Genomic DNA, 23,068 nt, shown 5'->3' with positions numbered 1-23,068 from the left:
TAGATTTTTAAGTTGTATTTTATACAATTTGTTAATTTCATCAAAAAACCTTCCAATATACGGTGGAATTATTTCATAAATCTTAAGATGCATAGATACTTCTAAAGGGAGTGAACGGTCTGGATAAAAAGACCAACCGGGCCCATCATAATAAAGTTTCTCATCAGGTTTGTCAACAACATAATCGGTGTAAGTTTCTCTATAATTTGGATTCCTTATTGCATTTGCAAATTCTATGTATGTTGATTGAATTTCATGATATGATTTGTTATCAGTTACGTAATCGGATTTTACAGGTTCTGGTTGACGCGGTTTTACATTAGGGGGCTCCGCTGGCCATCCTAATACTGTTCTGATTGAACTGTTATAAATGTCTACGTGGTAACCCGGCGTTGAGATTTCGATGACCGTGGACAGCGTTGGCTCGTGTGCTGTTATGCTGATCTTTGCTTCTTTTCCGGTGACACGCTTCATTTGACGCCGTATTTCTTTGTTGATTTCTTCTATCTGATAAGACCCTGTTGGTAATGAAATGACGTTCCAATCCGGAGTATCGTTGGTACCTTCGGTACTGGGTTTATTCTGATACGAAAACACAAATGAATTATTCGGCGATTGTCCGTGAAATGATGTCGACCTGATGTTGGGCCAACTGTGATATACTCGTAATTGTGCCAGCGCTATTTCGGTAACTGGAATTGCAGTTGGAAAATTAACATTGAATTCAGGTTGCGTCGAGGATATTGATATCATTGTGGTCCTTACCGGAGTTGTATTTGCGGCTATCTCTTGAAGTATCTCCGTCATTATTCATCTTCATCGTTTTCAAATTAAGATTCTTTGTACGCTCGTAATCGTTGTATATGCTGGACATCAGCGTGAATTCAGAATCTGATATTGTTGTATCGTCGAGGCTGGATGATATCAACGAGGATAATTTCGAGTATGCGTTGCTGGCCGCGTCGTTTAGTCGCTCATATTCGTGTAATTTTGTTATCGCGCACGAGGATATTTTTTTTTGCAATTATATTAGCAACTCCTGCAATCGTCGCTGATGCTGAAATTGTGATTGTGATCGCGATTGCGGTCGTTACCGGAGTTAACGCAGACAATAGCACACCCGTGGATGCAACTACCGCGGCTACCGAATACACTATTGTGTCTAGCACGGTCACACGCCGTTTGTATTTTTTTATTTTTGTTACGCATTTGTCAATGGTGTTTTTCAGCGTTGACTGCCATTCGCGTACCTGATCATACCGGTATTGCTGAGCGTCTAATGTTGTCGTTGATGCTGATTTCATTTTTATTATTATTTACGTTGTGACTAAATCACAACGTAACCAATTGAGGTGTTTCTGCGACGAATTCCAAACACCACCAATAGGATGTTGCGGTTAATTTCTTGTCTGCGGCTTCAAGTATAAATATTTCTTCGGTTCCGCTGTTTAATATTACAGTTACAACCCCGGAAAACCTGTCGGTGGAATGTCTCCAGGGATATGTTGTGAAGATTTCAAATTTAGCGGCGGAAAACACAGACAACCTGTACACGCCAGTGGCTGTTGCTGTGTATTTGATAGTATTATTTTGTCGGGACCATGTTGCGAATCCCGATGATACCGTGAATACGATGTTGGTGATATGCCCGGAGGTAACTCCAGTGGGGACTTTAATCAGACTGGTTTTGTTAACGATCTCAGGAATTCCCGCTACGATGTTTTGCTGTGTTTGTTTGATCGTGTTAATGTTATTTTCTATCAACGCGATTTGATCTGAAAAACTTTTTCTGTTCTGACTACACCTAACCGGGTATTAATCTTGTTGATATCGTTGGCGTTAGCGGTAAGATTTGGTATGATTTCAGAAAGTTTCATGTCGATGACCGGAGGAACCCCAAAGAACTTATCCGTGGCATCATCAGTTTTTGCGAAGTTTCTTCGAAGTCTTGTAAACGCGCCCACGTGAACACCATACTCTGCCCACAACGTGGCTAGTTTACCGTCAATGGTGTCTACATATTTTTTGTTGGTGGCATCTTCGGGACCTTCCGGATCCGCTAACACAGTTATTTTGTTACCATTCATGCTGAGTTCACCTGTCATTGTATCACCGGTCTTCGCTACAAGTCTTTCTGCAGCCTTCTGTGCATCATCTCGAAGCGCCGCGATTGATATCAACGAATCTCTGATTCTGCCGCTGTCAGTGAATACAACGATGTCGTCCGTGGTAGCTCCAATAACCCTGCGAATTATGTCATTCCACTTAATGTTACTGGTTTTTAGTTTGCCGTGCCTGTCCTGAAAAATAACAACCTCATCTGGGTCTATCCCGGTTAACGTTAGCAGGTTATCAATTTCATCTTTGGTCGCATACGCTGATAAATCAATATCTTTTTTTTCTTCCTTGGTTCTGCGTGATCTTCCGTAAATATCAACCGTTATCAATTATGGGATTGTTTAAATTTGGAAATCACATCTGTGGTGTATTCATGCACGACTTTATGCGGAGGACTCGCTGATTTCGAGATCGCATCAAGAACATTTAATACTTCACGACCGCATATCGGAGGATCAATCAGTGTTTGTGTTGGTAACGTTAGTAGTGAAGGGGGATATTATAGCCTCAATGGGAATTAGCATTAAAAACACCCCTGGGAACATATAGCCTCAATGGAAATTTAACATGGAGAAAAATCGTGGGAACATATAGCCTCAATGGGAATTTAACATAGAGAAAAATCGTGGGACGATATAGCCTCAAGAGGAATTGAACATGGGAATTGGGACTGTATAGCGTCAAAGGAATTTAAACAGGGTGGGCCTTTATAGCGTCAAGGGAAATTCAACATGGGATTTTTTTTTTTTTTAAAAAAAATAAAATATAAAAAAGGGGTAGGCAATTGAAAGGCTATCTCTTTTCAAGAAATATGGCTGGCCCTGAAAAGGGCCTTTGGTTTTTCTTCTTCTTCTTCTTCTTCTTCTTCTTCTTCTTCTTCTGCTTCTAATTTCTTCTTTTTCTCAACCAACTTCTTATTTTCTCTCCTACACTCTTTTTCTTCTTTTTTTTCTCCTCCTCTTCTTTCTTCTCTTCCTCCTCTTCTTTCTTCTCTTCCTCCTCCTCTTCTTTCTTCCTCTTCTCATTTTCTTCTTCTTTTTCAATTTTTTCGTTCCATTTTGTGACGATTGTGGATAAATACCTATGTATCTATAATCAGCTGAAATTCCTATGAAATCCCACTATCTATTTATAGCTCCAACTTGTGGGTTTTTCCTTTGGAAAATCCCACTATCTTTTCATAGCCTCAGCTTGAGTGACGTTCCTGTTTATGAATTCTAGTATATATGTATAGCTACAAAATGTGGAAATCACCAAGTCGATATTTATAGTCTCGAAATTTCCAGCGTCAGTGACGTCACTGTACTGAACACTAGGGGATAAATGGCAACAGTGTTGCAAGTGGCTGACCTCAATACGCGCTACTGTAGGCAGGTAGGTAGAGTGTGTCTGATAGGGATAAAGTGAGTTTTATACGGACAAACAGAGACCAATAGACACACACACAACGTACGCGCGCAGACACACACACACACACAAACACACAAACACACACACACACACACACACAACGTACGCGCGCCGACATACTCACACACACACACATATACTCACACACACACACACACACACACTCACACACACACACACACAGAAACACACAACGTACGCGCGCAGACATACTCACACACACACATAAACACACACACTATAAAATAGATAAAATTAGTAACTACTTACAATATCAACTTCTGTGACGATCGTGGATAAATACCTATGTATCTATAATCAGCTGAAATTCCTATGAAATCCCACTATCTATTTATAGCTCCAACTTGTGGGTTTTTCCTTTGGAAAATCCCACTATCTTTTTATAGCCTCAGCTTGAGTGACGTTCCTGTTTATGAATTCTAGTATATATGTATAGCTACAAAATGTGGAAATCCCCAAGTCGATATTTATAGTCTCGAAATTTCCAGCGTCAGTGACGACACTGTACTGAACACTAGGGGATAAATGGCAACAGTGTTGCAAGTGGCTGACCTGAATACGCGCTACTGTAGGTAGGTAGGTAGAGTGTATCTGATAGGGATAAAGTGAGTTTTATACGGACAAACAGAGACCAATAGACACACACACAACGTACGCGCGCAGACACACACACACACACACACACACACAAAAACACACAAACACACACACACACAACGTACGCGCGCCGACATACTCACACACACACATATACTCACACACACACACACACACACACACACACACAGAAACACACAACGTACGCGCGCAGACATACTCACACACACACATAAACACACACACTATAAAATAGATAAAATAAGTAACTACTTACAATATCAACTTCTGTGACGATCGTGGATAAATACCTATGTATCTATAATCAGCTGAAATTCCTATGAAATCCCACTATCTCTTTATAGCTCCAACTTGTGGGTTTTTCCTTTGGAAAATCCCACTATCTTTTTATAGCCTCAGCTTGAGTGACGTTCCTGTTTATGAATTCTAGTATATATGTATAGCTACAAAATGTGGAAATCCCCAAGTCGATATTTATAGTCTCGAAATTTCCAGCGTCAGTGACGTCACTGTACTGAACACTAGGGGATAAATGGCAACAGTGTTGCAAGTGGCTGACCTGAATATGCGCTACTGTAGGTAAGTAGGTAGAGTGTATCTGATAGGGATAAAGTGAGTTTTATAAGGACAAACAGAGACCAATAGACACACACACAACGTACGCACGCAGACACACACACACACACACACAAACACACAAACACACACACACACACACACAACGTACGCGCGCCGACATACTCACACACACACATATACTCACACACACACACACACACACACACAGAGAAACACACAACGTACGCGCGGAGACATACTCACACACACAAACACATAAACACACACACTATAAAATAGATAAAATAAGTAACTACTTACAATATCAACTTCTGTGACGATCGTGGATAAATACCTATGTATCTATAATCAGCTGAAATTCCTATGAAATCCCACTATCTATTTATAGCTCCAACTTGTGGGTTTTTCCTTTGGAAAATCTCACTATCTTTTTATAGCCTCGGCTTGAGTGACGTTCCTGTTTATGAATTCTAGTATATATGTATAGCTACAAAATGTGGAAATCCCCAAGTCGATATTTATAGTCTCAAAATTTCCAGCGTCAGTGACGTCACTGTACTGAACACTAGGGGATAAATGGCAACAGTGTTGCAAGTGGCTGACCTGAATACCCGCTACTGTAGGTAGGTAGGTAGAGTGTATCTGATAGGGATAAAGTGAGTTTTATAGGGACAAAGAGAGACCAATACACACACACACACACACAACATACGCGCGCAGACATACGCACACACACACACATACACACATACACACACACAGAGGGAAGAGGAAAAAAAACAAACCCCAAATATACTATCAACACAGGAGGGAGATGATACAAACCCCAAATAAACTATCCACACAAACGTACGCGAACTCATACAAACCCCAAATATACTATCAACACAGAGTGAAGAAGAAAAAGGTTTTTGAAAACACCTAAGCCTCACCTGCAATGACCAACTCTGCCAAACACCTACACCCCCCCACTCCCAACACTACAAAACCCATTTAACCCGTTATTTTATGGCATCAGTGTGTGCTTTAGGAAACATCAAGACACAAAATAATGGAGGAATAGACTGACTATTGTTTACCGACTTGCATGCCTAAAGAGCGTGCGTGAAGGAAAACATCCTTCCATTTCAATTCTAACTAAAACATGATCCAGGGGGATAGAGATAGGTGAAAGGGCACAATTTCATAAAGTGTGAGTAGAAAACAAAACACGCCATCCTTATTATACAATGTCAAGACCAAGAGACACTTACGTGTTCTTTCTGGTCTATTCTCTTTTAGAAGGTAGTATGAAATTTCACATCAGGGCCAACGCATCAGCTCACATTGTCAATTTTTCCATTTCCATGTCTTTACTGGCACAAGTTCATCATCATTTTCAATTTCTTCTTCTTCTGAATCCCTCTTCTCTGTTTCGTCTTGTTTTTGTTTATTCTCTTTTCTCGTAGGGCACTCTGAATTCCAGTGTCCTTTCTCCTGACAACGATATTAGGTATCTTGATTTTTGTCTCTCTTTCTTAGACGAAGCAGGTATTCTGGAGACAAATACCCATTTACCTTTGCAGATATAGCAAACTTCATTAGCACTTACACACTTTCGTATGACTCTTATCAAATCAACGACCAAAAGACTAAGTTTTGTTGCCACTTTCGCATGTGAATTATGCTTTCGTATGACTTTTAGCAAATATTTGACCAGCAGGTCGATCTGTGCTGACTCTTCCATCTTTGATCGTTTGAGAGCGGAATGAATACTCTGACGCTAAGACACTCTCCTCATATACAGAGACCTGCTGCGTATGAAACCTAGTCAAATGTAATTTTGCAATAAGATGAAACGATTTCATTGAGGAAGTAAAAGGCAATGATGTACCGTATCGCCTCACACAAAACCTGAAGTGTTAGTTCAAATCCGTGTCAGCGATTTCGAAGACGACATAACTGGGCTTTAATCAATGCTCTCCATTGCTGCCACAAAACCACGAGTCCTGATTCACGCCAAAAGAAATTTCGTTCGGTCCATAAAAAATAGTATCACATCTGAGAAACGCAAAAACGAACTTCCAGAAAACTGAGAACGACGGCTTACACCTACAACGTAAATGTATGAGTTCAAGTAGTGCGTAAAACTTAGTCAAATTAAATTTTTATAGTCAAGACGAAACGATCTCTTTTCGAAGAAGAAAGCAGACACCAAACGACAATGGCGATCCGTGTCACACAACACTTTTCAAAATGTGTATGATCAGGGGTTTATTTAGCGATCTGCACGGTTAAATTAAATGTTGATGTATTTTGCAATAAGACGGACACAATTTCCATGGGATCGCCCATGGTACGATTGTTCGTGCATTAGTTTAATTTTTAAAAATATTTTTTTATATAAATCGCCTATAGGATAGACCCAGTAAAGCATGGCCATTCTCGTCACTGTCTGAATAGCTACTCAAGTCAATTCGAAGCGAACGCGGTAAGAAAATAAGTATAGCCAATGAAATGGCTTACAACGGGTGATGCATTGTTTTGTTCTAGGACTGTGTGGCATAATAATCCCTATGTTCTTGCGTTGTTACCATTACAGTGCAGACACTGAAATGTGAACTTACAAGCCCTCTTTGTGTGTGTGTGTGTTGTACCATTTCCTCTTACCACATCAAAATACTGAGCGTCACAGTATTGGTTCGCGTTTTCAAGCTGACCATTTTTTAATATCTCACTTAAACATTTCGACATAAACACTCACACTCACATCGGTAGAATCAGAACAGACGTGTTACAGTATTGAGGGGCATGTTATCTTTTTTTCTTCAAACTAATAAATTTGGGGTTTGTATGAAGTAAAGAACCGAAAGTACAGTGAAACTCAAGGATGATGACCCAATCTGTCTGTCTATTGATGCATGTATTTACTTAAGAAGAAATATGACCTCTAAAACACAAAGAGATACGGCAAGCATGATTAGATTAAACACAACGATGTTTTTCCTTCACGCCTGTGTAATTTAGAGTTTCAATCGTCTTTGAACACAAACTTGGTCTCCTTTTGTAGGGCTTGAAATAATAAAAAAAGCTGAAAAATCTTAAGCACTTTGCTATAGATAATTTCATCAACAGACTAAACAACATAAATACCGTTACAACAATAGAAAGCCTTAAATCTTCTATCAAAAAGAAATGCATGAAAAAAATTAAAGATTAACGATAACTAACCAATGAAACCGAATTTAACAAAGGCAATGACATGTGAAGAAATGCCTCTCACTTTGGAAAGGTAGGCGAATGTACTCTGTCATGCACCATCAACTTGAAAAAAATTATAAACAGAGAGAAACCTGAATTCAAAATTCAGTTGTTTTTTTTTTTTTTCTTCAAAATTATTTCGCTTCTTGTTTCGTTTTTTTTTGAACAAATCTAAGCATTAATATAGAGTGGAAAAGGGAAAATGCACATACAAGCTTTGATATTTCTGAAAAAATGAGGGGATATTCCTAACGTTCATAACCACCTATATATGCTTGGACTTGTCTGTGACTTATCCACAAAACAAGATGTACATATTTCTGGTCAAGCTGCAAGTGTGTACGTGTTTTTGAAAATGGTAAAATCTTGGATATACAATTTTCTCGTGACACTTATAAAGTGAAGAGTCTGTGCAAGTGTCAAAAGCCAAAGTCATATAAGTTTTGTATTTTGTACGGCTTGTAAAGATTTCCACTTTAGGAAATGTGAAGTATCACAAGTTATTATCACAAACAGAAGTGGAACATAGGGGCTTGCAAGAAAGAAAATAACCCAGACAGTTGGTGTCATCAAGAGTGCTAGAGACGGTACCCGAACTTGCTTGCTTGCTTACTTGAATTAAAGTGATTTTCGCTCTAATGGAGCATGTATCACTGGTTTAATAACGCACCGCGTGATTTTTACATACTCCTGGGGAAGGAAAGAGAGCCTCATCCCCCAGGCTTTTATGTACTCACAGACTATTTTTAAATTTAGCCACTCAGGTGTAGGACTAACTAGTCCTTAACAACCTGACTGAAAGGCTTTACACATGAGTGGGAATTGTCTCACCACACACTCATTTTTCTGTCCGAGCGTGGTAAAGGAGGAAAAAGGTGCTCAGCAAGACAGCCATGGATGTTAAGTACTCACCAAAACGCTAGCCCGTACTTATTTCAAATCAAGTCGTGTCACCAAAAAAGACGACGTGTACGACATCAAAGGCATTGTCAAACGCAGAATGCCTCAATGCTAACTGGCTAGGTCTGCATTTCTTGCTCCCGCTGCTGTTGCGTATATTTCTTCCCTCCACACCGAGTTCTGGGACTAATTCTTTTAATTTCGTTGTACCCGAACTTACATTATCCATATTATCACCAACAAAAAAAAACAAAAAAAACGCACAGACCTGAAAGAAACATTCACTGACTTTTTTTTACAGAATATTACTTTTTTTAAAATTTTGATAATCGACGGAAACGAACAACTTAGAGTCACACTTTCTAACCAAGATAAAGAAATCATGTGCTGATAGACTCACTTCTGTATTTTTTCTTCTAACTGACTAACATATCATAGGCAATGGAATGTTATTTCTTTTCGAGAGTATGGGGTAGCACTGAAATTTTTTGGGAACTTGAAGCTATGGCGATCGCTTAGGTTATAAGATGGCCGCCTCCTCTGACGACAGGCTTTCTCACAGGATAAGGTCTGCTTCTTCGGAAAAGAGAAGAAGAACTCTTTGGTGTCGATACGACAATCGACAAAGCCTCTGTCAGGTTCATGCTGCTGCTGTTGCTGCTCTATCTGCCGTTTATGAAGTCTGTACTTCTCCATCCATTCTTCTTTCTCCTTCTTGAATTCCTCCTTGAAGAGCTCTTCTTTCAGGTCTTCAGTGACTTTCAACATTATGATATTGTCTATCTCTTCAGGTCTCGGTATCAGACTTGTCATGACCCTATGCAAATTCACATAGGCTTCGTTCAACTTGGCTAATCTTGAGCACATCTTCGTAGGAAGATAAGTTAACAATGGATGGGCAGACTGGAGATTTCCCCGTTTGTATTGTCAAAGCGCGGACGTGAAGGAAACCATTGCTACACGGTTTTCGAGCCGGAACGTTCAAATTGTGTTATGGGAGGGATAGAAAGAAGTCAAAGAGCATCAATTCAACATTCCTATAGCCAAACAAACCACAAAGGCATTTTTTTCTTCAAAACACAACATTTTTTTATTCATACTAACAAACAACTCTAACATTTTTTAACAATAATCTAACACTATAACATCAAACATTTTTTTCAAATACCAAACGTTTTTTTTAATTCACACTCTACCTTAAATAGGGCTGACAACGTTGTGAATGAAATTGTGATTTCCACTGTTGGAAGTCATCAGGCCATTGATGGACACTACGTTTCCTAGCTTGAGACAAAAGATAAGCATACTGGTCACAAAACCATCAATCTACTTTCACATCGTTTCTTGAAGAAGAACGAGGATCAAAATGAGTCACTAAATGTTCTAAGGAATAGCCCAGGCTGCGATGATGCAGAAAATACACACAGTACTGTCCGCACACCAAGGAAACTGTGCCTTGTAATTTCACATTATTGAATCGGGTGGTCTGAGCATTTCTTCTCATAAAGTCGATGATATCGTCTTCCAAAGGGGGCAATCCGTACGAATCGAAATATTTCACACATCCTTCTTGAGGAAAGTAGACGGCTACCCAGTGGGTTCCTGGGAGATGACTGTCGTCCGTGTTGATCACGTAAGCTTGATGGTCTTTAGGTTTGCGATGAGGGAGTTCATCTTTAGCACAGACGACAGGATTCCAAGAAGCAGTGTACGAACTGTGGTTCAAAAGGTAATAAAGTTCTCAGGTATCCATTTTTTGTTTTTTTTCTTAAGTCATCAATTCGATCCTGACTTTCTGCTTGAAAATGTCTGACAAGTAACAGTTTTCTTTGCCTTGTCTCCCAACTCTGATCCAACAGAGCTTCGATGCGATGGATCTCTTGAGTTGTTAATGGAGGACAATAATGTTCACGCAAGCCTTTATACCACTGTTGTAACACGTCTTCTTCCGAGATGAGACTCCAAGCTTCGTCCAGATATTCGTCCAATTTTTCTTCTTGACTCAGCATTAGCATTTATCGTGTTGAATTTGACTGGGATGATCGTTATGACATCCATAGCAATCTTTCTTGATCAATTCCTTAATTTTTTTTCTGTCAAGACTATAGCATAACAAGAAACTATTATGTGGTTCTTGTTCTGGCCATCTAGACTTCATCATGATGACTTCTTCGTCTTTGTCTTGGGATTCTCCTTCCTCAGGATCTTCACATTCCATGTCCAAAGAATCCCTACTATACAAACATTGATAAAAGTCTTCCATGACTTCTAATAGTGTAGAATGACTTCTCTCAAACTGTTGGCTTATATCGTATTGTCCAATTCAGCATACAGGAGGACGTTCACCGTATTATCTGCGCGTAGATTTTCTGCAAACTGAAATTCCACACGCATCTGGCCGGATTTTATAGGGTGAAAATGTCACTCGTCGCTGTCTTGACTTACAATTCGTTAGAGAACCGCTTTCGAAAATGGAGTTTCACTGTAACTTTCCCTTTGGAGAAGGGAATATTTTGTCCCAGATCTCCTTTTATAGCAATGTTGACAGTGTCTAAATACGACTTACTGACGGGTAAATAGTGAGGATGTACAAATTCACGGTGTACGTGATAGGTGTTTGCACGTTCCTGGTCATTGTTTGTGGTACTATCCACTTTGAAAGGAATGACACGCAGTAACGGCACAGAGGTGTGTCCCACCACGTTGTACTCCACCACATCGGAATACACAAAGATCAAATTAAGTCCTTGGTTCAGTTCTACCGGGTTTCCAAAAGCTCTGTAAAAATCCATATTACTTTTGATCTTGGGGCTCATATTGTCCACCCAAAATTTCAAACAAACTACCATTGAACCTGAGGGACAATGTGTCCGTATCTTGAAATTTGATCACGAGACGATGAGCCACTTTATGGTACTCAATCTTCACGCTTTTTTTGGCTCTGTTCAGTGCTTTGCCAAAGGCTAAGTTGAACCTGTCCGCAATAGTGTCCACCAAATGTTCACCACTAAAATAATAACCTGAAGGAATTTTCAAGGTGTAGATAATGAAGGCTGGATTGCTGGCTGGTCTTGTGTCCCCTAAAAACCCGATTTTGTTGATTTCTTCCTCCAATTGGGCATTCAGGATTTCCACCTCGAAAGTGTTTTGCTTTTCGGTGATGTTTTTGATTTGTGTTGGGTGAATGATTTCCACTAAAGCCACTTCCCAATGGGCTTCGTGATCTAACTGGATGGTCTGAGGTAATTTGACCGTGTAACAGCACAACGTGTTGTGGGGAAACACCTCCATGGAACTGTCACTGGGTAAGGTTAAGTAAAATTGGCTGTTATTGCTCATAATTCCAGAGTTTTGTGGCTCTCCGAGGCGATACTGGAAGTCAGAGGAGTGTCTCCGCCCAAAATGGAGTTGTTGTTGGAGTGGTGGCTGGCACTGACACTGGACACAAGGTTCCCGTGGTTCCCGTTCGAGGAGAATTTCAGGGAGGGATTGGGAAGCAGGTAATCGATGTAACTGCTCAATACAATGGTCCACAATTGTTTGTCTCCTTGTTGCAAACTCAAATTGGCGATGGCTGCCCCGATGACACAATACACCACGAAGATTTGGCAGAAAAAGACGATTTGCGTTTTAGGCACTCGTTCTCCACACTACACCCACAAGGGTTGTTTTTGTAAATCTTGCAGAGAAGAATTGGGTGAAGGAGTGATCGCAGTAGCTGAATCTGTGTGAAAGGGAATGATGGTCACTTCTTTTTATAGTCGATGACGTGCGAAGCGTCGATCCAAGAATGATAACTGGTCGGATATCTTTTCCAACGTACTTTGACTTCTTTGACGTCGTTTGCCCACTTTACGGTTTCTGCCAGTTAGCACTCCACCCACCTCGAGAACACAAATAACATCTAGTCAACAGCCGACTATACCTAACAAACAACCCGTCCCGGAAAGAATGGTGGCAAAACAAAGGTCCAATTATCTTAGACAAACGGTATGGCAAACTCAAATGTAATTATCGGAGGCACTACGTTCTTTTCTCACTCCGATACTACAGGCAATCTCAGCTGAAATAACAACCACAACAACAATAACAGCGACAGACACCATAGCGGCGGATTTGAAACTATCTGAAGAATTAGTATCAGAACCAGAAAAAGAAATTGAGGCGGTTGAGGAGGAGGAGGGGGACGCTGACCCTCGTTGAAAAGTACACCGAAATGGGGCTAGATCAAGCATTGTATGACGTCAACATAGCAGGGTAGTTTATTAGAGCCATACCATACGTTGCCTACAGATCTCTAGACACCTTTAAACCAAGACCTTCTCAATGGGGATTAGGGGTCAGAGTTCTTCCCCAATTCTGCAGACAAACCTACACTGGATACCCCCTCAATCAACTGGTAGAAGCCGCTGCTTACATTACCGCCCATCATGGCTACGCATTTCCTGATATCAAGAATCATGTGACTAGGAGTGCGGGAAAGAACGTGAAAGCAAAGGAGAGACGTGTTACCTTCTAACAGAAAAAACAGACTTTTTTTAGGGCTCCAAAAGATTGCTTTTTATTAAATAGGGAACCATACTTGGCTTGGTATCCCTCCTTGACTAAACTATTCTCGAAACAAACTTGACCCATTGGAACACTGCAACAAACTTAACTTTTTAAACCTAACAGTGACCAAACTGGTATATGTCGCTTAGACATAATAATTTAAATAAGATCAGTATGGCTATTTTTATGTACACTAAGTACTAATATTAGACAGATATGTTAGGAAATTTAACAGACTCGTTAGATTTGAACTAATTGCACAGGTGGTTAACACATTATTGGTACTTATTATTGTCGATTAGCAAAAAACGGGACTTGATTTGAAATAAGTACGGGCTAGCGTTTTGGTGAGTACTTAACATCCATGGCTGTCTTGCTGAGCACCTTTTTCCTCCTTTACCACGCTCGGACAGAAAAATGAGTGTGTGGTGAGACAATTCCCACTCATGTGTAAAGCCTTTCAGTCAGGTTGTTAAGGACTAGTTAGTCCTACACCTGAGTGGCTAAATTTAAAAATAGTCTGTGAGTACATAAAAGCCTGGGGGATGAGGCTCTCTTTCCTTCCCCAGGAGTATGTAAAAATCACGCGGTGCGTTATTAAACCAGTGATACATGCTCCATTAGAGCGAAAATCACTTTAATTCAAGTAAGCAAGCAAGCAAGTTCGGGTACCGTCTCTAGCACTCTTGATGACACCAACTGTCTGGGTTATTTTCTTTCTTGCAAGCCCCTATGTTCCACTTCTGTTTGTGATAATAACTTGTGATACTTCACATTTCCTAAAGTGGAAATCTTTACAAGCCGTACAAAATACAAAACTTATATGACTTTGGCTTTTGACACTTGCACAGACTCTTCACTTTATAAGTGTCACGAGAAAATTGTATATCCAAGATTTTACCATTTTCAAAAACACGTACACACTTGCAGCTTGACCAGAAATATGTACATCTTGTTTTGTGGATAAGTCACAGACAAGTCCAAGCATATATAGGTGGTTATGAACGTTAGGAATATCCCCTCATTTTTTCAGAAATATCAAAGCTTGTATGTGCATTTTCCCTTTTCCACTCTATATTAATGCTTAGATTTGTTCAAAAAAAAACGAAACAAGAAGCGAAATAATTTTGAAGAAAAAAAAAAAAAAAACAACTGAATTTTGAATTCAGGTTTCTCTCTGTTTATAATTTTTTTCAAGTTGATGGTGCATGACAGAGTACATTCGCCTACCTTTCCAAAGTGAGAGGCATTTCTTCACATGTCATTGCCTTTGTTAAATTCGGTTTCATTGGTTAGTTATCGTTAATCTTTAATTTTTTTCATGCATTTCTTTTTGATAGAAGATTTAAGGCTTTCTATTGTTGTAACGGTATTTATGTTGTTTAGTCTGTTGATGAAATTATCTATAGCAAAGTGCTTAAGATTTTTCAGCTTTTTTTATTATTTCAAGCCCTACAAAAGGAGACCAAGTTTGTGTTCAAAGACGATTGAAACTCTAAATTACACAGGCGTGAAGGAAAAACATCGTTGTGTTTAATCTAATCATGCTTGCCGTATCTCTTTGTGTTTTAGAGGTCATATTTCTTCTTAAGTAAATACATGCATCAATAGACAGACAGATTGGGTCATCATCCTTGAGTTTCACTGTACTTTCGGTTCTTTACTTCATACAAACCCCAAATTTATTAGTTTGAAGAAAAAAAGATAACATGCCCCTCAATACTGTAACACGTCTGTTCTGATTCTACCGATGTGAGTGTGAGTGTTTATGTCGAAATGTTTAAGTGAGATATTAAAAAATGGTCAGCTTGAAAACGCGAACCAATACTGTGACGCTCAGTATTTTGATGTGGTAAGAGGAAATGGTACAACACACACACACACAAAGAGGGCTTGTAAGTTCACATTTCAGTGTCTGCACTGTAATGGTAACAACGCAAGAACATAGGGATTATTATGCCACACAGTCCTAGAACAAAACAATGCATCACCCGTTGTAAGCCATTTCATTGGCTATACTTATTTTCTTACCGCGTTCGCTTCGAATTGACTTGAGTAGCTATTCAGACAGTGACGAGAATGGCCATGCTTTACTGGGTCTATCCTATAGGCGATTTATATAAAAAAATATTTTTAAAAATTAAACTAATGCACGAACAATCGTACCATGGGCGATCCCATGGAAATTGTGTCCGTCTTATTGCAAAATACATCAACATTTAATTTAACCGTGCAGATCGCTAAATAAACCCCTGATCATACACATTTTGAAAAGTGTTGTGTGACACGGATCGCCATTGTCGTTTGGTGTCTGCTTTCTTCTTCGAAAAGAGATCGTTTCGTCTTGACTATAAAAATTTAATTTGACTAAGTTTTACGCACTACTTGAACTCATACATTTACGTTGTAGGTGTAAGCCGTCGTTCTCAGTTTTCTGGAAGTTCGTTTTTGCGTTTCTCAGATGTGATACTATTTTTTATGGACCGAACGAAATTTCTTTTGGCGTGAATCAGGACTCGTGGTTTTGTGGCAGCAATGGAGAGCATTGATTAAAGCCCAGTTATGTCGTCTTCGAAATCGCTGACACGGATTTGAACTAACACTTCAGGTTTTGTGTGAGGCGATACGGTACATCATTGCCTTTTACTTCCTCAATGAAATCGTTTCATCTTATTGCAAAATTACATTTGACTAGGTTTCATACGCAGCAGGTCTCTGTATATGAGGAGAGTATCTTAGCGTCAGAGTATTCATTCCGCTCTCAAACGATCAAAGATGGAAGAGTCAGCACAGATCGACCTGCTGGTCAAATATTTGCTAAAAGTCATACGAAAGCATAATTCACATGCGAAAGTGGCAACAAAACTTAGTCTTTTGGTCGTTGATTTGATGAGAGTCATACGAAAGTGTGTAAGTGCTAATGAAGTTTGCTATATCTGCAAAGGTAAATGGGTATTTGTCTCCAGAATACCTGCTTCGTCTAAGAAAGAGAGACAAAAATCAAGATACCTAATATCGTTGTCAGGAGAAAGGACACTGGAATTCAGAGTGCCCTACGAGAAAAGAGAATAAACAAAAACAAGACGAAACAGAGAAGAGGGATTCAGAAGAAGAAGAAATTGAAAATGATGAAGAACTTGTGCCAGTAAAGACATGGAAATGGAAAAATTGACAATGTGAGCCGATGCGTTGGCCCTGATGTGAAATTTCATACTACCTTCTAAAAGAGAATAGACCAGAAAGAACACGTAAGTGTCTCTTGGTCTTGACATTGTATAATAAGGATGGCGTGTTTTGTTTTCTACTCACACTTTATGAAATTGTGCCCTTTCACCTATCTCTATCCCCCTGGATCATGTTTTAGTTAGAATTGAAATGGAAGGATGTTTTCCTTCACGCACGCTCTTTAGGCATGCAAGTCGGTAAACAATAGTCAGTCTATTCCTCCATTATTTTGTGTCTTGATGTTTCCTAAAGCACACACTGATGCCATAAAATAACGGGTTAAATGGGTTTTGTAGTGTTGGGAGTGGGGGTGGGGTGGGGTGGGGTGTAGGTGTTTGGCAGAGTTGGTCATTGCAGGTGAGGGCTTAGGTGCTTTCAAAAAACTTTTACTTCTTCACTCTGTGTTGATAGTATATTTGGGGTTTGTATGCGTTCGCGTACGTTTGTGTGGATAGTTTATTTGGGATTTGTATCATCTCCCTTCTGTGTTGATAGTATATTTGGGGTTTGTATGCGTTCGCGTACGTTTGTGTGGATAGTTTATTTGGGGTTTGTATCATCTCCCTTCTGTGTTGATAGTATATTTGGGGTTTGTTTTTTCCTCTTCCCTCTGTATGTGTGTGTATGTGTGTATGTGTGTGTGTGTGTGTGCGTATGTCTGCGCGCGTACGTTGTGTGGGTTTGTGTATTGGTCTCTGTTTGTCCGTATAAAACTCACTTTATCCCTATCAGATACACTCTACCTACATACCTGCAGTAGCGTGCATTCAGGTCAGCCACTTGCAACACTGTTGATATTTATCCCTAGTGTTCAGTACAGTGACGTCACTGACGCTGGAAATTTCGAGACTATAAATATCGACTTGGTGATTTCCACATTTTGTAGCTATACATATATACTAGAATTCATAAACAGGAACGTCACTCAAGCTGAGGCTATAAAAAGATAGTGGGATTTTCCAAAGGAAAAACCCACAAGTTGGAGCTATACATAGATAGTGGGATTTCATAGGAATTTCAGCTGATTATAGATACATAGGTATTTATCCACGATCGTCACAGAAGTTGATATTGTAAGTAGTTACTAATTTTATCTATTTTATAGTGTGTGTGTTTATGTGTGTGTGTGAGTATGTCGGCGCGCGTACGTTGTGTGTGTGTGTGTGTGTGTGTTTGTGTGTTTGTGTGTGTGTGTGTGTGTGTCTGCGCGCGTACGTTGTGTGTGTGTCTATTGGTCTCTGTTTGTCCGTATAAAACTCACTTTATCCCTATCAGATACACTCTACCTACTTACCTACAGTAGCGCGTATTCAGGTCAGCCACTTGCAACACTGTTGCCATTTATCCCCTAGTGTTCAGTACAGTGACGTCACTGACGCAAGAAATTTCGAGACTATAAATATCGACTTGGGGATTTCCACATTTTGTAGCTATACATATATACTAGAATTCATAAACAGGAACGTCACTCAAGCTGAGGCTATAAAAAGATAGTGGGATTTTCCAAAGGAAAAACCCACAAGTTGGAGCTATAAATAGATAGTGGGATTTCATAGGAATTTCAGCTGATTATAGATACATAGGTATTTATCCACGATCGTCACAAAATGGAACGAAAAAATTGAAAAAGAAGAAGAAAATGAGAAGAGGAAGAAAGAAGAGGAGGAAGAGAAGAAAGAAGAGGAGGAGAAAAAAAAGAAGAAAAAGAGTGTAGGAGAGAAAATAAGAAGTTGGTTGAGAAAAAGAAGAAATTAGAAGGAGAAGAAGAAGAAGAAGAAGAAGAAAAACCAAAGGCCCTTTTCAGGGCCAGCCATATTTCTTGAAAAGAGATAGCCTTTCCATTGCCTACCCCTTTTTTATATTTTATTTTTTTTAAAAAAAAAAAAAATCCCATGTTGAATTTCCCTTGACGCTATAAAGGCCCACCCTGTTTAAATTCCTTTGACGCTATACAGTCCCAATTCCCATGTTCAATTCCTCTTGAGGCTATATCGTCCCACGATTTTTCTCTATGTTAAATTCCCACTGAGGCTATATGTTCCCACGATTTTTCTCCATGTTAAATTTCCATTGAGGCTATATGTTCCCAGGGGTGTTTTTAATGCTAATTCCCATTGAGGCTATAATATCCCCCTTCACTACTAACGTTGACTGCCAAACTGGAATGTTGGAAAATCTTTTTATGTACCTGAAAAACTCAACTGGCGGTGCTAGCCCGTACGAGTCAAAATAGATAATTCCACGTGGATCGATCGCGTAAGCAACCTAATGAGTTCCAGGACCTTCTTTGTTGTCGAGATTAATAATACCTGTTTCTGTGCTCGCCGGTCGTGCTGGTAATTCATCTCGCATAAATACACCTCTGAAATTTTTTATACGTAACTGCGCGACAGCATCAAGTAAATCAAAATTGCTTGCTGGAAGAGTTTTTAAAACCTTTTTGGATACCATGACGCCGGAGTTCCCGGTAGTCTTAGACCGCGGCCTGTTTTTTATAACCTGATCCTGTTTGTAGTTGTCGTGATGCTAATGCTCTTGCTATAGCTGATGCTGCTCTTGCTTTTACTGCTGCTTAGAGCTGGTGCAAAATTTTTAGATTGTTGAAATGCTCTAGCAGCAAGCAATGGTCCCGCTAGGAGTGGTGCTATTTGTGATATATTTCCTCCTCGTTTGTTATATCCTTTTCCAACTGCTTTCTTAAGGGCCATTCCTGCTGCGGTTCCAACTGCTCCTAACGCTGCTGCCTTTGCTGCTGCGGCTGCTGCTGGTGCTAGTGTTGCGGCAAGTATTGGAATAAGTGGAAATATTCCACCGGGCTTAACCATGTCACGGACAGCTGTGGCAGTAAAATCAAGTCTGATTCCTCTTCCTGATGCTCTTGCCTTGTTAATTTGATTAAGATGTGTTTGAGTAACCGATAACTTATTTTGACCACCACTAAGTTGTCCGTGTTTAAGTGTTATTGACGTTCCTGACGCTGATGCTTGCTTTGATTTTAATTTGTTGATCTGACCAGGGGTCAGAGCGACGTTAGCGTGATGATATGACATTTTATTTATCAGAGATTGATCTAACTGACATGTTTTCGAAAACCTATAAGCTTTCCACGGGAGCATCGATGACTCTCATTCGGCCGCCAGTACCTTCAAGCAACATTGCTTTATCGGAAAGTATGACCGCGGCGGCTCTGTAATTAGCTATAGCTCCTGCTGCTGTTAGGTCTCTATATACAGTAGCCCTGAGGTGAATATCAACGACAGACTGTCTGGTTAAATCAAGATGCTCCAGCGAGAAGTAATAGATTGGATAATGAGATACAAAATCCAAATGTGATATTTGCAAACCAGTGTCGATATTTAGATCACGCGCTAGATACTTTGTCAATCGTTGATATGCACCTGCAACATGGTTGTTATCAAAATTTAATTGTATACTTTCAGCTGGTTCTTGATGCCCGTTTATTTTCAGAGAAATGTCAGTGACACCATGTTTATCAAATATCATATGCGAACGTGTTTGTGAGTTTAATCGTGTAACATCCTGAAGAGCAATGAAAATATGTCGCGGCGCTGAAACCCCCTGCTGTGATGCTATCTGCCATGTGAATGTACCATTAACGTTACTTTGATAACTATCTGTGGTTGTTGTAAGCCACGATAGCAGCGTTTTGCCACCTTGATCCATGAAAGAAAGCAGTCGCTGTTCTTGGGCAAGTGCAGGGGACAGCACTGGCATCCACAGTGATAGTTTTGTTATTTCTACGTTACCAGCATCACCAGCACCAGCACCAGCTTCTCGCCATAGCGCATCGCTGTCGTCGCCTTTTCTAACAAGCACGACTGTATGTTTTGCTCCGAAAATTACCTTTCTGACACCCCGGCAAAATCTAAAGATATGAGACAGCGGAATCGCACATGAAAAATTTCTGCTATTACCTTTTAGCATTTGTTTGCGTGTAGCGAAACCTAGGTTATATTCAGGATTGTGGCTGTGTGGCATCAAAAATGCAGCACCTGGTCTTGCTGTAGCTCCAGCTGGCTGTGGATCAACTGCAGTATCACGCGGCACTTGTACATAACGAAATTGATCCGGATTAGGATGATCAGTATTATCCTTGGCAAACATCATTGATGGACCAGTTGATCTTGTATAATCATCAGAATATCTCGCTAAACCAACTATTGTTGTAGCAACATCGACATCATTCTGAATCGATTCGATATTTTTTTCATCAATCATATAAATAGCGCTACTAAACAGCGCCATAATTCCATTGTTGACAAAACCGACTTTAAAGTTGGGTCCGTATTCTGTGCCGTCGGTTTTTATAATTTTCCCTTCTACCTCAATAAATGCTTCAGCAGGCAGGAAATATCTACTGGTATCCTGAACCTGAAGTTCAATTCGTCCTTTTTTGTTTGATTCTCGTGCGTCATAAGAGTAATACTGATAATCACGCACTGATTCATTTTTAGAGGCTGGCTCGTCTACGTCGAATGCTGTATCGGATTCCAGTTTGAACATTTTATTGTAAAAGTTATCGTCTAAAAGGAAGACCAATTCCCACGACCAAACTCGTATTTATTTGTTCAGGAATTTCGTTGACTAGCGCGGCTAGCTTTTGATTTGCAGCTTCGTTTATTACTTTACTGACATCCGCTGGCATGTCTGCGGTGGCTGGTAATGTTACCGGTGGAGGTTTTTTTCTGCGTACCAGTCGTGCTAGTCTGCCCTTGACTGCCGTGAATGCTTTACCGGCAGCGCTACCAACAGCGCCAATAGCTTTATCTTTAATAACATCAATGGCTTTCATGCCTAATTGTTTTACGATCGGTATTGCTTTAGGTGCCACTCCAGCAAAGAAACTCGTAACAACATCACCGAAACCGTTTCCATAAGTCATCCTGTATACGGGTAGTCGTGAATTTATCACTCTGACCATGACTGGTCTGCGTTGAGAATTGTGTACTATCATGCTATTTAATTGTTATCTCTCTAATCGTCGATGAGCTCATCAATAAGTTCTCGATAGATGTGAGAATCCATGATGCCGCCTCGAAATAGTCGCTGACAGATATCAGCCGCTTCATTAATTATTTCCGGAGAGTTATTTCCGGCACGTTTTCCTCCGATGAGAACTTCTAGCCGTGATACATCATTGAGAATATTATCAGGGCAGGGAATAAAACCCGATCCAGTTTTAGGTTCCAGCAACCCCAATTCTTCAAGAACATCTCCTTCTTCCGGAACCTCTTCTACTTTCAGTGCAGAGTAAGATGGCGCTGGTTTCTCTTTTTTAGGTCTTCCTTTTCGTTTAGGTTGTTGTTGTTCAGGTGGCGGTGGTTGATGTTTCTGTGCTGTAACTTTCTTTCGCTCTTCCTTCGCTTGTATTTTCGCGATTTTTTCCTCTTCTTTTCTTTTTTCTATCTGTTTTCTCAGTTCTTTATTAACCCCAATTACTCCTGTTTTTATAAAATTATAGGTATCATCAGTTGGAGATACTCGGGAGATACCTCGATTTATTTTATACACATAATCCCTCCACTCGGATTGAGACATGCCCTTGGCAGCATCTGGGTTTAAAAATTCATGTCTGCGACGATAATTTTTGACGATCCAAACAGAAAACTGTTTAAGCTCCTCTACGTTACTCAGTGGAATATTTCTTATTTCGTTGATGCCATCTTCGGTAAATTTTTTAATAAATGTTTCCTTGACAATTGCAAGTGGACCTACTGCACCTGGATCAGCTGCGGCTGCTACTTGTTGTTCACTAAGTTGTTCTATTGCTTGAAGCAAACCTTGCTCTGGTTTTCCACCCTCAATTGCAGCCTCTTCAGGAGTTCTTCCTTTGATCGCAGTTAAAACCTTTCCAGTGACTGCAGTGATAGGTTTAAATAATTCCCTTGTGGTCTCTGCGAAACCTTCCTGAATTTGCTGTCTCATTTGTAATTTTTCTCTGACACTATCTCGCACAGGAAGAAATTTTTTTATTGCTTCTAGTCGCTCTCGAGCTAGTCTAGCGGAATGTGCTTCTCCAATGTTGGCCATTATTGTTAACTTAAATTTTTAATTCACAACAGAAATCCTAAAATATTTTACATGATAGCAGCAGAGAGACTGGACCACAAAGTGTTTCGTCGACGTCACCACGTGAAGAAACATTTTTTATAGTGAGTTATCGCTGTCGAAATAATCCTTCTATCCAGAAAAGAGGATTTAGTCATCATAGTTTCTGGATAGAAGGGTTATTTTTGTGAAATAAGAACTTCTATCAGAAAGTTTTCGATAGATGGTCCTGTTGGACGAAATAGTTGGTGGGCTCAGTCTCTCTGCTGCTAATGGAATCTGTGAGTTTTGATGTATTTGAGTTTCCGGGACAGTCAAAGTGAAAGTTGAAATCTCC

This window comes from Sinohyriopsis cumingii, chromosome 9 (genome assembly GCF_028554795.1).
Source record: "Sinohyriopsis cumingii isolate HCF-2022 chromosome 9, ASM2855479v2, whole genome shotgun sequence".
Lineage (NCBI taxonomy): Eukaryota > Metazoa > Mollusca > Bivalvia > Unionida > Unionidae > Sinohyriopsis > Sinohyriopsis cumingii.
This window is presented reverse-complemented; position numbering follows the sequence as displayed.